Source organism: Pinus tabuliformis, chromosome Q (genome assembly GCF_031772625.1).
Source record: "Pinus tabuliformis cultivar Carrire ecotype Pingquan chromosome Q, CPIR1, whole genome shotgun sequence".
Classification (NCBI taxonomy): Eukaryota; Viridiplantae; Streptophyta; class Pinopsida; order Pinales; family Pinaceae; genus Pinus; species Pinus tabuliformis.
The window spans coordinates 680672210-680690910 of NC_142296.1; positions in this window are offsets into that span (position 1 = coordinate 680672210).

The following is an 18701-nucleotide window of genomic DNA, read 5'->3' on the forward strand; positions in this document are numbered from 1 at the left end:
GAAAGGTGTGGAAGCTAATATGGAAGATTTGAAGACAGATTTGACAAAGTTTCTACAAGAAATGCTTACTAATGGTGGAAGGGTTGTAAAGTAAACTCATGATGAGAACAAAATAAATGTTAATCATGATTTCATAGACTCTAATGTTGGATGGAAGAACCACCATGTTCCAAAGATCGATATGAGGAATTTTGATGGCAAGGATCTTGTATCATGGATACTACAGATGGAGCAATTTTTCGATCTCCATAATGTGCAAAACACACAAAAGGTACACGTTGCAACTTTATATTTGGAGCCAAATAACTTTGTATGGTATCTATGGCTTTTCTGTCGTAAACAAATTATCACTTGTGCTATTTTTATAGATGAAATGATAGCACATTATGAGGATACAAAAAGAAACACACTTTTTATCCAATTGATAAATCTCAAACAAAAGGGTTCAATGATGAAGCACATTGAGGACTTCCAAAAATTGAATATAAGGGTAAAAGATATTCCAGAGGAGCATAGGATTGATGTGTTCATATGGACTTTAAAGGATAACATCCAACATGAGGTTCACCTTTGGGAACCTGATTCATTGGAGAAGGCATTCAAGTTGGCAAGAAAAATGGAAAGAAAAATTATGGCAACAAGGAAGCCTACCACTCACAATCATAAAGATGGAATTGTTGTTGCCACTAGCCATCCACAACCTACAAGGTTGACACCACAGCAATTGGAAGAAAAAAGAGAAAAAGGGCTTTGTTACAGTTGTGATAGCAAATACACTAAAGGTCATAAGTGTGCTGAGAAGAAATTATTTTACATATATTGTGAAGAGGAGGAAGAAAAGGAACAAGAAACGTCAAAAGAAGAGGATATACATCAGGAACAAACCCTAGAGAAAGAAGAAATGAATCCGACCATAGCTTGTAATGCTTTGGCTGGAATTACCACTCCTCAAACTATTAAGATAGAAAGACATATCAAGAAGAAAAAGTTAATAGTGTTGATTGACTTGGGAAGTACCCATAATTTTATTCATTGTAAGATAGCTAAGGAATTGAATTTCTTCCTATATCCAGCACTAGAGTGTCAAGTGATGGTTGCAAGTGGAGGAACCATAAATTTCTCAGGAAAGTGCCATAATACTAAGCTATCCACGGGAGAATATGTATTGAATAGACCAATGCTTTCCATTCTAATGGGTGGTGATGATGTTGTACTAGGAGTCCAATGGCTACAATCCTTGGGTAAAATACCTTTTAATTTTCAAGAACTTTTCATGAAATTTTCTTCAGAAGGAAAGGAAGTTGAATTAAGGGGTATCGTAGGGAAACTGAGAAAGATAATCAGCTCTAATAGAATGACAAAGCTTCTAAAGAAAGAACAATGAGGCATAATTGCACAATTATGTTCACTAGAGGTTCCCACATCGAAATCATCTATTTTTCCATATCTCCAAAAAGTCCTGGACAATCATTCCAAGGTATTCGAGACTCCCAAAGGCCTCCCACCTATTCATGATCATGATCATGCTATTAATTTGATTCCACGAAGTGTTCCTCCAAACATTAGGCCTTACAGATATCCCTATTCCCAAAAGAGTGAAATTGAACGTATGGTTGAAGAAATGCTAGAGGCTGGTATAATTCAACCTAGTTAAAGTTCTTTCTTTGCTCCAATAGTATTGGTTCACAAGAAGGATGGATCATGGTGCATGTGTCCAGATTATAGGGAGCTCAACAAGATCACTATTAAAGATAAATTCACCATTCCTGTCATTGATGAATTATTGGATGAATTGCATGGATCAATTTACTTCACCAAGTTGGATCTTCGTTCAAGATATCATCAAATTAGAATGAAAACTGAAGACATTCCAAAAACAGCATTTAGAAATCATGAGGGTCATTATGAATTTTTGGTCATGCCTTTTGGCCTTACTAATGCACCTTCTATATTTCAAGGTTTGATGAATTCCATTTTCAAACCCACCCTTAGAAAATTTGTGTTCGTATTTTTTGATGATACACTAATCTACAACAAGTCTTGGAAGGATCATGTTCAACATGTTGATAGGGTGCTCAAACTATTGGAGGAGAAACAATTATATGAAAAAAACTCCAAATGTTTCTTTGGAGTACAAGAGGTGGAATATTTGGGTCATATTGTATCTCATGAAGGTGTTAAGGTAGACCCTAGAAAAATTAAAACCATTAAGGAATGGAAAATCTCCACATCCATAAAGCATCTACGAGTATTTCTCGGGTTGACAGGGTATTATTGCAAGTTTGTTAAGAATTATGGGAGAATAGCAACACCTCTAACAACATTATTGAAGAAAGATGCATTTTCATGGACTCCAGAAGCAACGAAGGCCTTTGAACATCTTAAAGAGGCAATGTGCCAAGCACTGGTCTTAGCTACACCGGACTTCACAAAATCCTTTATTATGCAATGTGATGCCTCAAGAAATGGTATTGGTGTTATTTTAATGTAAAAAGAAAGACCCATTTCTTTCGAAAGTCATCCAATCAAAGGAAAGTATTTACACAAAGCTATTTATGAGAAGGAAATGTTGGCAATACTATATGCACTTAAGAAATGGCGACCCTACCTAATGAGAAGACACTTCAAGATAAAAACAGATCCTGATAGTCTTAAATACTTTTTAGAAGAAAGATTATCTTCAGAAGAGTAGCAAAAATGGGTCACAAATATATTGGGTTATGACTTTGAAATCATCTACAAAAAAGGGAAGAAAAATGTTGTGGCAGATGCGCTCTCAAGAAAGGATGAGGACGTGGAAGAATTTCTTTGCGCCATTTCTATTATCCAACCAAATTGGATAAACAAAGCAAGGGATGAATGGAAGAATGACGAAGAAGTGTGGGCACGCATTCAAAAGTTACAACAAGGTCCCAATACATCTTATACATTTAGCTAGAAAAATGATTCGTTATGGTACAAAAATTGGTTATACCTATGTAATAATTCCCAACTCAAACAAAATATTCTTAGGGAATTGCACACCTCTCCCTTAGGAGGGCACTCAGGATTTCTAAAAAACTACCACAAGGATGAGAAGGAATTTTTTTGGGATGGCCTTAAATCGAATATTCAAAAGTTTGTGGCGGAATTTTTGGTTTTCCAACAAAATAAAGTTGAAACAATTAAGACCCCAAGTCTATTACAATCTTTATCCATTCCAAGCCAACGTTGGGAGGAGGTTTCAATGGATTTTATCACAAGTTTACCCAAGTCCGAAGGAAAGAGTTTTATCATGGTGGTAGTTGACAGACTTACCAAGTATGCACACTTTTGTGCATTATCTCATCCATTTAAAGAAAGTATACTTTCTACTGCATTTATGGAAACAATTCAAAATCTACATGGAAACCCAAAGATTATTGTAAAGAGATCTCATTTTCACTGGAAATTTTTGGACAGAATTATTTTCTTGTCTTGGTACTTATCTAGCTCATAGCTCATATTGTCATCCTCAATCTAATGGGCAAACTGAGATAGTAAACAAATTTTTGGAAGGATATCTTCGTTGCTTTGTATCTAATAAACAGACACAATGGGTCAAATGGTTGCCTATGGCTGAATGGTGGTATAACAATTCCTTCTATACTGCAACAAAAATGATCCCATTTATGGCACTTTATGGATATCATCCACCATCCATCACATCATATTTAAGAGAAAATTCTAAGGTTCAATTAGTGGAAGATCACATCGAGCATCAACAACAAGTTCTCCAACTCTTAAAGCATAACCTCACCTTGGCGCAGAATAGAATGAGATAGCATGCAGATCAACATCGCAATGAAAGAAGTTTTGATGGAGGTGATTAGGTATTCCTATGGCTACAACCATATAAACAAATGTCCCTCAAGCAAGCTAAGAAGGATAATAAATTATCACCAAAGTATTATGGTCTGTACAAGGAGTTGCAAAATATAGGTACTATGGCATACAAATTGGAGCTTCCTGCAGCTTCCCGAGTGCACCTCGTTTTCTATGTTTCATGCTTAAAGAAGGTTATAGGTGACAAGCTCCCAGTTCAAACAATATTGCTAGAACTTGATGAAGAAGGAAAAATCATATTGGAACCTGAAGTAGTCAAAGAAACAAGAACTCGACAGCTACGAAATCGATCAATTTTAGAGTATTTCATCAAGTGGAATAACTTACCCATTGAAGATTCCACATGGGAGGATGAGAATTTTATACAGAAGCATCCATAACTACTCAAGCGTTGAGGACAACAATTTTTTGAAGGAGATGGGCATGTTAGGTCCCTATAATACTAGTGATTCCCCCATTACTATTGTCATTGTATCCTTATTGTTATTGTTTTGCCCCTATTGTCCCCATATTTTTATTATTGTGCCACATAGAAGCCCACTATTGTTATTTTTGTGCCCTTATATTATTATTGTTAGGTCGACTTTGGTTATATTGTGACCCCTTAGACTCCTATATATAGAAAGGAGGTTTTTCCATTTGCATCATCCATGAATTGTTCATTTGTGTAATGTAAAGGAAGTTTCCCCCTCGAAGAGACTGATTTCTAAGTCATTGATCTATATTTTCTATCTTTTTGTGAGCTGGTTTCATAACACAACAAAAAGAAAACTAACTTTTCAAATGTGATAATCTTCCATTGAATATGTTGTCAATAACATTGTAGTTGCTCCACAAAATCTCTCCAAGTCTTTTTAATGAACTTCGAAAAGCCTTCATGTGATGTGAGAAATAGTGATAATGAAATTTATGATATAGCGGAAATTACGGAATTGTTTTACTGCACGGTGAATGTGGTATTAATTTGTTTCTATAAAAATTGTAACATATAAATCTTGTTAAAGCGATATAGTAAATTATTATAAAGCGAACATTACGGAATTGTTTTACTGCATGGTGAATGTGGTATTAATTTTTTTTATAAAAACTTAACATATAAATCGTATTATGGTGATATAGAAATTTATTTTAAATGTATGATAGAAGATATAATAAAAATTAAAAGAAACATTCAATTGTCTAGTAAATGCTATATAGTTTAAGTAAAAAAATAATTTAGGTAAAAGATTTAGTTTACAATTTTAATTTAAATATTTAGTTTAAAAGATTAATTTCATAAGAAAATTTTAGTTGAAATTTTTCAATAAATTGTAGAAGAAAAATTTGGAGGAAAATACATGAAACAAAATTTTTGGAGGGAAAATTTTTGGCAAAAATTTTTAGAGGAAACTTTGGAGGGAAATTTTCATTCTTTACGATATATATTATCATTAGGGGAGAGAGTGTTTGTATCATTCAACCTCTTATTTTTGAAAGGCATGGATTCTTCTGATAGTGAAGTTTCACTTTGTGAAGCATCAACATATTCATAGCATAACAAATCTATTCATATTGATGAATATAACGGAAATTCTTCCACTATGAATAGAGAGTCAAATCTTCCACTTGGTACTAATCCTAAGGAATATGAGCTCAGCACTGATGAAGGGAAGGATGAAGAATTTCAGATAAATAAAGAGTTATGGTTTCCACTTAGTCCTAATCCTATGGAGTATGAGAGTAGCAGTGATGAAGAGAATGGCGAAGATTTTCAAATAAATAAAGAGTCGTGGTTTCCACTTAATCCTAATCCAGTGGACTATGACAGCAGTAGTGATGAAGAGCATGATCAAGAATTTCAAATGAATAGAGATTCACAGTGTCCACTTAGTCCTAATCCTATGGACTATGAGAGTAGCAATGATGAAGAGCATGACGAAGAATTTTAAATGAATAGAGAGTCACAATGTCCACTTAGTCCTAATCCTATGGACTATGAGAGTAGCAGTGGTGAATAGCATGATGAAGAATTTCAAATAATCGCAGATTCCACTTAGTCATAATCCTATGGACTATGATAGCAACAGTGATGAAGAGAATGATGAAGAATTTCAAATGAATGGAGGGTCATGGTTCCCACTTAGTCCTAATCTTATGGACTATGAGAGCAAGAGTGATGAAGGACAGGATGAAGAATTTCCAATAAACTAAGGGTCATATTTTCCACCTAGTCCTAATCCTAAGGACTATGAAAGTAGCAGTGATGAAGGGAAGGATGAAGCACTTAGTCCTAATCCTAAGGACTATGCGAGCAGCACTAGCGAAGGGCAAGATGAATAATTTCCATTAAGTAAAGACTCACATTTTCCACGTAGTCCTAATCCTATGGACTATGAGACCAGCACTGGCAATGCACATGATGAAGAATATCCAATAAATGTCGAGTCAAATTTTCCATTTAGTCCTAATTCTAAGGACTATGAGGCTAGCACTGAAGAAGGGCAAGATGAAGAATATCCTCAAAATCAGTATTTCAAAAGCACAGATTATCCAATGATGTTGATGTTGCCAACAAATATTGTATCGAGGAGTAGGAGCAGATCTTTTCGTATCAATCCAAGATGTTCTAGTTATACAAGGGGTAGAGAAGAATATCTCACGAGAAGAAGTTCTATCAGTGCTCTCATTTCAAGTGAATGTTGTCAAAAATATTTCTTGAAACATATGGATTTCAAGTTTGCATTGGAGAAAAGGAAGAGATATTTGTCAATGAATAAAAGCATGCAAAATTCATATTTAGTGGGGTGCATGCAATCTACATTGTTAGGTTGTGATTATCATATTGGGTATTTATTTATCTGTAGAAAGGCTTTCAAAATGTTTCATTAAATGGGTAATTTTTGTCTGTCAAAAGTCCAAGAAAATTTGGAAAAGGATCCCACATTTTATTCAGAAGTACATCATAAATGACAATTTGGGCCATTATCAAATACTACAATGTCATGGATGAAAGACCTCTTTCCAAAGCATGGAGAGTGTATGCCAAATAGAGCGATAATAAATATTCCAGGTAATTTCTCAAGACGATAAATACACAACTTATACAAAGAATATGTAGAAGGTGTTGAAGGAAATGGTCAATTTATTACATATCAGTATTTTGTGAAGATATGGAAGAAAGAATTCAACAATGTCCGTATTCCTAAGAATACAAGGATGGGGATATGAATTACATGTGCTTGTCTTAAATAAAAAAGGGATAAATGTGAAGGGGTAGAAAGAGGTAAGCATTCATAACATTAATTTTTAAAATTGTATAGTCATCAACTATGAAAATGTATTTATTAATAACTTTCTTTTATGTTGTGTAGATTACATTGTCAAAGTGCTTCAAGAGCATTGCGAACAACAAACAAGTGAAAGGAAAAAGTTGTACAAGCATTGAAAGAAGTGTTATGATAATCCAAATAAATATTTGGGTTTGATAATTGATAATATGGACCAAAAGAAAACACTTCTACCACATTTTGTTCGCACACCCAAAAATTTACAAGAGGAAAATTTAATTCAGTATCACTTGGCCAGTTGTATGGTCTTCAATGGGAAAATGTTGCCAAGGGTATACTTAACAACTCCAAATATTCATAATGATGCAAATATGATGTTGGGTGAAACTATGTTCGTTTAATTCCGTTGTAGTACTTACCCAACTATTTAATTTATCAATCCGAGGTCCGTAGACTTACGAGACACATGCACTATATATGCAGGACTGAAGTGGAACTAATCTAATCTAATCTAAATTACTGAAATCAAATTAAAGCATTGAAACACTAACTAGGAAAGCAGGAAATTGCATAAAAGAAAAGAAATACAACATGTGAAGAAGTGAATGGCAAACAACAGGTATGAGCTCATAACAATAAAACTATGTCAAATTATATTACAATAACTAAATTACAAATCATGAAAGAATCAAAGTTAATCTCCATTCTCTATTATTCATTATTCCAATGAAGAGAGAGCACTCTCTTATATACATGAGGAAGATAACCTTTCCATAATTACATATCAAATATTCTCTCAAGCACTCTCAACTAGTTTCCCATTATTACAAGATATCATCGCACAAATCTCTCAAACTTGATCCCACAAATCTCTCAAACATCTTAGATAAGATATGTCTCCATGATTTTCTCCTTAGGATAAGATATGCCTCCATGATTTTCTTGATACGCCTCCATGATTTTCTCCGTAGAAAAAGGCTTGCATAATTATCTCCTTGATATGGTGGAGGAGATATTAATTCTTCACATATTTCCTACATCACAAAACTCACATATTCTTGAGATATATATAAAAATATGTACATTTTCTAATAATTAATCATAAATTCACTTATAATACAAAAATGAATAAAATGGAAAATAAGAAGGGGAAACCCAAGTGTATGTGGGAAAGTGATATGATAACAGGTTAATGGGATGATGAAATGTAAGGAAAAAGGTGGATGAAAATATGACATTTCTGAGTCCCAACATATGATAATAACCATAATTCATGATGTGCTTTCTCAGTGGTCTGGTAATCTTCCTGAAGTTTAGTATCTACAATTGAACACTTGTCGTGAAAACAAAAATCAGATTGTTTTTAGATATCTAAACATGCTTGTTGAATTGAGAATTTGTCAAAAGGTAAAGGTTGGTTTCCTTCTTGTTGGGCACACTCATGACCATATTAATCATATGTCCAGTCGTTTTTCAGTCACATTGAGGAGGAAGGAAGTTGGGAGCTTGCCATGATTAATTAAATGTATTAAGAAATCATACATGCTAGAGCCTACTTTTGATGTGTTGGAAGAAACTGTTGACATGCAAAGGTTTATTATGGGATCGCATGGTGAGGAGAAATGCATTGAACAACTTAATGAAATTAGCTTCCAACATCAATTTCATATCAAAGAGATTGATGGGAAAACACTAACATGGGTCAAGAAGTATTCAACTATTGCGGAATGGGTGTCTTCATTAGGTTTGGCATTTTTGAAGTTCATTCCAGATCATCCAATATTTGCATCAAATATATTGTTATTACAATCATTTGTTGAAGTTCATAATGGACGCAAGCATAATAGATATATAAATTATTATGATTGCCTGGAAGAAATTAAAAAATGTATTAGATATACATATGAGTACTTTGATATTGTTGATTCAGTTTGGTGGGAGTCTTTTCTCAATAATCAAAGTGATATCATTTCAAGAACAATAAATGAAGATATACCTTTTAAAACTCCATTTATTTGGCCACAAAATGTGTCAAATGAACATGAGGAAAGAAGCATTGTTGAACATCAACAATCTCAAGGTGTTATTAATTCTTCACAGGTAGAGGAAAGAGAAATGTATATTAGTTCTAGAAGATCTCGTGCACAATGTGAAGCCATGGAAGACCTTTATAGGGGTTCAGTACATTATATTAAGGAGGGTTTCATGATCGCAGTGCTAGCAAATGGAGATCGGACCCAATGATTATCCATTATGGGGTGCTAAGGTTATAAAGGTCATTACAGAAAATGAAGATGTTGCAGGTGTTGAAGTACATTGGTTTCCACAAATACACACTCATTCAATGGTGTGTACAAGCTAGAGATGGTAGTTGATAAAAAAAATTGGTGGAAAGAGAAAAAGAAAGGGTACAAATATAAATTGATGCCGCACAGACCTCTTAAAATTGGAGGATGTTGACATACTTGTTTATGAATTCAATTTAACAAAGAGAGGAACTCTTCGCTTCAAGACGATAGAGATTCTGAAGAGGTTGTTACCAAAAGGAATTCTGTTGAGATGGGAGTCTATTGAAACTAGTCATAGATCCAGAAGAATTTTGAAACCTGAAAGGGTGGGATGCATGTGAACTCAGATGGGGCATTAGTTAATGAAAGAGAAGAATATGGAACATCTTCATCTGCATCCAATGATTCATCTGGTGATGTGAATTCTGATGGTGTGCAAGAAAATATGAGTGGTTTTGAATAATTGTCTAAGACAGTTTATATAACTAATGCTTGCATCATATCTTGAAATAAAAATATTGATTTCCATATGGTGTTAAATGAACTTACGAGTGATTTTAATGTTTGTTGGATTATATGTTTTAATTATGATTATTTTATTGTTTAGAATATCTATAGTGCAACAATATCTTAGAGATATAATTTATGTTTCATTCAATCTACAAGTATTGACATTTTGATTAATTTAGTCATGTAATTTGTTCATAATGTCATGGTTTAAATGTGTTGAAACTTGGAGTTTTTTAATTCTATGGTTGAAAATTTTCCAATTTTTTTATTATATTTAATGTAATGGTTGAAAACAATTAAAATTTTAGCGATCTTTACTGTCATGTTATTATATGTTTAACAACATTAATGAAAATTGATGGAAATTTAATGTGCTTTGGATCCCATTATTTTATCTTTATCGCCATTACTAAAAAATGTTGAAATTATACCTCAGAAACAAAAATGTTATTCTACCAAAAACATTAGTGTGTTTTTTTCCTCAAAAACAATTGTTTTTTGCACAAAAAAAATTGGTTTACTGCTATTTTTTACATATGTTGAAAATTACCCCTAAAAAAAGATCATTCCAGTATACACACTTTTCACTTTTAGCATTGTTTTTCATGTTCTTTTGGGGTTTTTTGGCTAGAGTTTCGATTCTGAGTTTATAGTTCCCATTTCAAAGTTTACATTGTTGATAGTGAGTTTTTCATAGCATCATAGAAATACTCATATGACACTAGCATGTTTACATTTTACATAATTAAGTTGATTTGTAGAAGATTACCTAGATAGATGAATAGATAAACCTTTTTGCATATTAATCATCGAGAAATTATCTAAAATTATGTTAGAGGAAGCCATCTTTCTTAGGAGGATCATCATGATCTTTGAAGAGCCATAATTATGAAAGGTTCTTGGAAGAAGCACTATGAAAAATGTTAGTGGACATTCCATGTAATGTGGAATCAATACTAGTAAAGGGATGAAATAATGCAATGGGTTAGGATGAAAGCTCTTTGTAAGATATATGGATGGATAGATGATCGGATGAAATCTATAAATGCATGTTGAATATAAAAAAATTTGTATAACATTCATATGTTTAGAATCTTGTGGAAAGAAAGTTGGTCATAAAATATGCTTAGGTATATGGATATATGATTCTTGAGAAGAATAGGATTTGACTTACTTAAGGGTGTATAAATAACATAAGACTTACTCGAGAATACATATAATCATGATTAACATATAAAATCCAAAATAAAATTTGTAACTTGGTAATCACGTTTGATCCTTGGGCACTCTGATGCATGAAGAGATAGTAATATGGAGATGGACCATGAGGATGTTCGTAGAACTAGAAGGTCATCATGATGAGGTAAGTCTGAGTTTCATTATTGTTGGTTATCTAGTTAACGTATTATTTTTCTACCTAGAAGAATGTTGCAAGAATATATGATAGAAGTTGAGGAAAGTTCAATTATATGGATGAAGAATATTGAGGGGAGATCAATATCTAGTACTTGTAAACTATGAAGTCAAGATATGTTCATCTTAGAATTGGATGCAGTATGAGAAGATAACCTGAAGGTCAAAGGAAGATCACTTTCAAGAAGAAACTATGATCAACTTGAAGTTTTGGAAGGATCCATGCAATTCCTTCCTATCAAAGAAGAAATTCATGAGCAAGAATATTGGTCTGGGACCTATCACAATATTGAAAAGAGAAGATGGATCCATGATACCTTGAAAGAAAGAAATCTCGATTATAGAGAGGAAAGATGGAGTTGGGGAAGCTATGAAGAACTGGTAATTGATAATCTTATGAAGGCAAGTTGTAAGGCTTTTGATGATGATTTCCCAAATAGAAAGGAAGTATAAATCTCCTCTGCTTTTGAAAATGAGTAAAAGGAGTCTGCTTATATAGGAGAAAGGTTCTATTCCCAAGATTAAAGTAGAATAGGGATGTTCTCTCAATTTGAGAGGGAGTAATGTTGGGCATCACATGTGCATTCTCCTCTTCAAGTAATGAAGAGATAATGGCAGAGGATTGGATAAGCATATGTGGTTTCCTTGAGGATATAACATCCAATAAAGGAAAGAGACCAACACCCTTTAAGGATTTGATGGGTATCCAAGAGAAGAGTGGTCAAAGAGGAGCGATATTTTTTTAGAACTCAGGATTGTATATCTAAGCTAAGAATAGTCCTAAAAGGGCATACCTTGTACACAACCATATGGGGTATGTACCTTGTAGAGGTAGTACAATATCACACGTAAATCCTCCTATCATAATGCTCTTGATTAAAGTAGAGCTTGTCCAATTATGCCTCAGGGACATTGTTGGTCATGATAATGATGCGTACAATATGTCTTATCAATCCAAATATTCTTAAGAACTCTTCAATTTGAGATATGATGTTGTATTAGGTGTAGAATTATGAATACCTCCCTAATTAAGAGGGAGTATTGATAAATGTAACTAGTTTCAGTATTCATAATTGTTGTACTCATTTCAATATGTATCCTATGTAACAAACAAGAAAATAAAATAAAAGTTATTATTATTAAAGAATGGGTTTCATGCTCATTATTGATTGTCTGTAGGTAAAATCATGTTCTTCATACTTCTATGGTTTGATAGGTCTTAGTATTTATTGTCTTGAGTCAAAGGAGTCAATGTGATGTTTATAAGACCCTATATGGAAAAAAAAAAAAAAACAAAAAAAAAATTGTAAAAAGAATTATTTTTTAGTCTAGAAAGTATTGGAAGCTCCAAAGTACAAGTCGGCCTTGGGATCATCAATTCTTCCTATAGGAGGGAATTGGACCCCTTAGGAAGGTTATATAAATAAGCAGTTCAACCTCATTTGGGATACACACCCTCACGAGTTTGATCTATAAAGAAAGAGTTTGATCTATAGCTGGGAAGAAAGAAGAAGAAGAGTGAAAGTCTAGGAGAAGAAGGAAGGATGAAGAACCTATGTTTTGGGCTTTATCTCTTTCTCACACATGCAAAGTTCTAGAGTTTCTGGTGTTCCAAAAGGAGGCTGAATTTGCAGGTCTAATTTGTAGTATGACAAGGTGTAGAATCTTATAGTTGGGAAGGAGAAAACCCTGTATTGACCTCATTGACCTTAGGAGTCTAGTTGTATGGCTCTAGGATGGTCACAGGAGGAGGCAGGATTAAGGTTTCCAAGAGATGTTGCAAGGTCAAAATTGCAGGGTCAAAGTTGCAAGATGAGTTGTAGTGAATCTGATAGGTCAATGTTGTAGTGTGTAGTAGTTTGATGCGAGATCAAGGAAGGACTTCTTACGAGGGTCGCCTTGTTCAGAGGAGAACTTTGTCTATGGTTTGGGTATTTGTATCTCATTTGAAATGGATTCTAAGAAGAGAATATTTTTTAGGTTTTCCCCTTGGAGGAGTTTTTCCCTAGCGGAGAGCCTAATATCTTTGTCTTTATTATTGCAGTTTATGTTCTTGATATTTGTTTGATGAAAGATCTAAATAAAATAACAAGAAAGCTAATAAGTTCACAATAAAATATTAAGGTTAAGGAAAATAAGAGTAATAAGTTGTTTCTTTCCATTTTCTAACATGGTATTAGAGCTAAGAACAAGGAAAAAAAGAGATACTTGTCAAGGGGAAGGGAAAAACGAAACTCTCAAGAAAATACTAAAGAATAAGACTTCAAGAAGGATTGAAGACTCATTGGTAGAAAACCTAGAAGTAGGGTTTCTACATTAAAGGAGATCAAGTCTACATCAAGCTTGCATCAAAGGAAGATATGAAAGGAATACTTCCAAAAGAGTGTTGATCTCTCTTCGAAAGAAGATCTATCTAGAAGGAAATATTTGAACAAGACATCAAGGATATTGAAGAAGAATTCTAGGAAACATCTTCCAAAGACATTTTCAAAGACTCTTCAAAGAAGGTTGAATATATCATCAAGGAGAATCTTAATCTCAAGTAAGTAACATATTATTACATCATGCCTGAATATTCAAGTCATATGGGTTATTTCTTCAAGGATAGAAATAAGCTCATTGGGGCATCAAACTATCTAGCATGGAAGAAATGAATTGAGTTAATACTCCCAGAACAGGAAGTAATGGAATATGTTACTAGGGAAATCACTGAACCAAGAAAGGACAAGACACAAGAAATAACAAAATACAAGAAAGGGGAAGTAAGGGATCAAAGGATAACAACTTAATCAATTAAGGATTCTATGGTTCCATTTGTTGCAAACATAAAGACTTCTAAGGCTATGTATGACAAGCTAGTAAATTTGTACTATGTAAGTGCAACAGGAGAAAAGATGTCTTTATGGAATAAGTTGTATAGAATGAAGAAATCAAAGGATGAGGATGTGGCATACTTTCTCATTAGAGTACGTCAATGAAGAGACCATGTGCAAGGACTTGGAGAACCAATTACTACTTTTGAAGTAACCATCTATGTACCAAATGCATTGCCATGAGAATGGATCGACTTTGCAACAAGCATCTACTCCAAGAATGATCGGACTCCCTTTGATGAGTTGTGAGAAAATTGCATATTGTAAGAATCAAGTATCAAGATCAAGGATGATATTGGATCAGATGAGTAGTCTTAATACTTTCTAGCTCGATTCAACAAGTTGAAGAAGGGAAGGTTTAGTAAGTCCAAGAATAAAGACATGTCAAAAGTGTAATGTTTTGGATCCAATGAATTTGGAAACTTCAAGAGGAACTATCCAAACAATAAGAAAAATAAGAGAAAGGAAAGGAGTGAATCTTATGCAGCCAAAGAAGTGGGAGGACTTGAGAATAAGGAAAATAGGAAGAGGTGAAGTACCTTTCCTACTAAAGAAGGTTCACTGATAGTCGAGTTCTTTATGAAGACTAATATTTCTTTTAAGATAGTGAGTTTTTCATAGCATCATAGAAATAAGCATATGATAGTAGCATGTTTAAATTTTACATAACTAAGTTTATTTGTAGAAGATCATCTAGATAGATGAATAGATAAACCATTTTTCATATTAATCATCCAAACATTATCTAACATTATGTTAGAGGAAGTCATCTTTCTTAGGTGGATCATCATGATCTTGGAAGAACTATTATTATGAACGGTTCTTGGAGGAATCACTATGACAAAGGTTAGTGGACATTCATCGTAATGTGGAATCAATACTAGTAAAGGGATGAAAGAATGCAATGGGTCAGGATGGAAGCTCTTTGTGAGATATATGGATGGATAGATGATCAGATGAAAGCATAGGAATGCATGTTGAATATAAAAACTTTGTATAGTATTCATATGTGTAGAATCTTGTGGAAATAAATTTGGTCATAAAATATGCTTAGGTATATGGATATATGATGCTTGAAAAGAATATTATTTGACTTAATTAAGGGTGTATAAAGAATTTAAGACTTTATCTAGAATATATATAATCATGATTAACATATAATATCCAAAAGAAAAGTTATAACCTAGTAATCAAGTTCTTTCCTTGGGCACTCTAATGCATGAAGAAAGAGTCATATGGAAATGGACCATGAGGATTTTGGTAGAACTAGAAGGTCATCATGATGAGGTAAGTCTAATTTTCATTATTGTTGGCTATTTGGTTAACATATTATTTTTCTACTTAGAATAATGTTGCAGGAATATATGATGGAAGTGTAGACAAGTAAGAATATTGAGGGGAGCTCAATATCTAGTACCTATAAGCTATGAGGTTAAGGTATGTTCATCTTGGAATTGGATGGTAGCAGTATGAGAAGTTACCTTGAAGGTCAAAGGAATATCACTTTCAAGAAGTTATGATCAGCTTGAATTTTGGGAAGGCTCCATGTAATTCCTTCCTATCAAAGAAGAAATTGATGAGCAAGAAGATTGTCCTAGAACATGTCGTAAGACTGAAAAGAGAAGATGGCTCCATGATACCTTGAAAGAAATAAAGCTCAATGATGTAGAGAAAAGAGGGAGTTGAGGAAGCTATGAAGAACTGGTAGTTGATACGCTTATGAAGACAACTTGTAAGGATTTTGATGATGATTTCCCAAATAGAAAGGAAGTATAGATCTCCTCTGATTTTGAAAAGGAGTAAAAGGAGTCTCCTTGTATAGGAGAAATGTTATATTCTCAAGAGTAAAGGAGAATAGGGATGTCCTCTTGATTTGGGAAGGAGTAATGTACGACATCACATGTGCATTTTCCTCTTCAAGTAATGAAGAGAATGGAAGAGAATGAAGAACCATATGTGTTTTCCTTGCGGATATAGCATCCAAGAAACGAAAGGGACCAACACTCTTTGAGGATGCGACAAATATCCATCAGAAGAGTGGTCGAAGATGATCGATATTTATTTAGGACTCAGGATTGGAGATCTAAGCTAAGAATAGTCCTAAAAGGGAATACCTTGTAGACAACCAAATGGAGTATGTACCTTGTAGAGGTAGTGTAGCATCCCCTGTAAAGAATCCTAAAATATTCTCTTGATTAAAGTAGAGCTTGTTCAATTAGGCCTCTGGGACGATGTTGGTCATGATGATGATGCTTACAGTATGTCTTATCAATCCAACTCTTATTAAGAACTCTTTATTTTGAGATATGTTGTATTGGTTGTGCAATTATGAATACCTCTCTAATTAAGAGGGAGTGTTGAGAAATGTAACTATTTTCGGTCTTCATAATTGTTGTACTGATTTCAATATGTATCATATGTAACAAACAAGAAAATAAAAGAGAAGTTATTATTATTAAAGCATGGGTTTCATGCTCATTATTGATGGTCTTCTAGGTAAAGGCATGTTATTTGTGTTTCTAGGGTTAATTATGTCTTAGGATTTGTTGTCTCGAGTCAAAGGAGTCAACATCATGTTTATAAGACCCATTTGGGAAAAAATATATTTGTAAAAACAATTATTTTTTAGTCCAGAAATTCGTGGAAGATCCAAATTACAAGTCATCAATGGGATCATCAAGTCAGCCTAAAGGATGGAATTTGACGCATTGAGAAGGCTATATAAAAAATCAATTCGACCTCATCTGGGATACACACATAATTTCGATCTATAAAGAAAGAGTTTGATTTGTAGCTAGGAAGAAAGAAGAAGAAGAGTGAAATTTTGGGAGAAGAAAGAACAATGAAGAATCTTTGTTTTGGTCTTTATCTCTATCACGTGTGTGAAGATCTAGGGTTCTTAGTACTGCAGAACGAGGTCTAAGTTTCATGTCTGAGTTATACTAAGATGGGGTGTAGAATCTTATAGTTAGGAAGTAGAAAACCCTATATTGACCTCATTGACCTTGGGAGAGTTGTATTTCTCTAGGAAGTTTAGGGAGGAGGTAGGACTAGAGTTCCAAGAGAAGCTACAAGGCTAAAATTTCAGGGTTGTAGTTTCATGATGAGTTGTAGTATCAAAGATGGAAATTTGAAGTTGTAATGGGTAGCAGTTTGATGTAGAATCAAGGAAGGACTTTTTAAGAGGCATGAATGGGTACTTGAAGGAAGACTTGGTCTAGGGTTTGGGTCTTTGTATCTTATTTGAAGAAACTTCTAAGAAGAGAATATTTTATTGGTTTTCCCCTTGGAGGGGTTTTTTCCCTGGCTGAGACCTAATATTTGTGTCCACTATTATTGCAATTTATGTTTTTGATATTTATTTGATGAAATATCTAACTAAAATAACACAATCAAGCTAATAAGTTCACAAGCAAATATTAAGATTAAGGAAAATAAGAGTAATAAGTTGTCGCTTTCCATTTTCTAATATGAACATCACTATATTTAGGATTTATGGCACTAATTGTGTCCAAATGCCATTTGGTAAAAGGAATTTCCACCATAATAGACTTTAATGGCATAAAAGCTCTTTTTTCTTTTCCTAAAAACTTTATATCAGGAAAACATTTTCTGATCATAGCATAAGAATTTGTTGTCCAATAAAAAGTAGCTCTAATGATAATGTGAGTAGTTACCAAAGAGGTAAAATGTCAACCACATTCTCCTTCATGTAAAACTTGAAAGTGATTAATGATCTCTTAGAGGAATTTGACATGTGACTAGTTACCAAAGAGGTAAAATTTCAACCACATGCTCCTTCATGTAAACCTTGAGAGAGTTTAATGATCTCTCATAGGAATTTTACATATTAATAACATCCCATTTAAATTTATCTTGGATAATACCTAAGATATCAAAATATAGGGTTTTCTTTCATTTGAGAGATTAATGTTCCTTTGAAGACATTTCAACTAGGAATTTTCCATATTTCAAATAAAATACAATATCTCTATACCATTCAAAATTTGATACAGTAATATCTTGTGAACGAATACCATCTGGAAGAAGAGGATCAATATTTACAGCTTCATTGCTAGTAATCAACTTGCATAATCATTAACTTTTTACTACTTTCAAATGTTATATTTCAATAGTGTATTCTTGTAGTTTCACCAAGTAATTAGTCCACCATCCTTCTCTATATTTTTGACTAAGCATCATCTTCATAGGGGAAGGTGGTACAAATTCAATAATATGAGATAATAGAATATAAATTCTAAAATGAGGAACAACATTTACTGGAAAAAAAAAATTCAAGTGGGGAGTGTTTTAGTTTGTAATCATGCAAAGTTTTACTCATAAAATGAATAAGAAACTCTTGTTCGTTTTGGTTCTTCCGGATCAAAATAGAAGCAACAATTTCTTTCGAAGTAAATGAATACAATATGAAATCTTTGTTAAAGTCAAGACTAATTAGCACTAGAGTACAAGTGATTACTTGCATG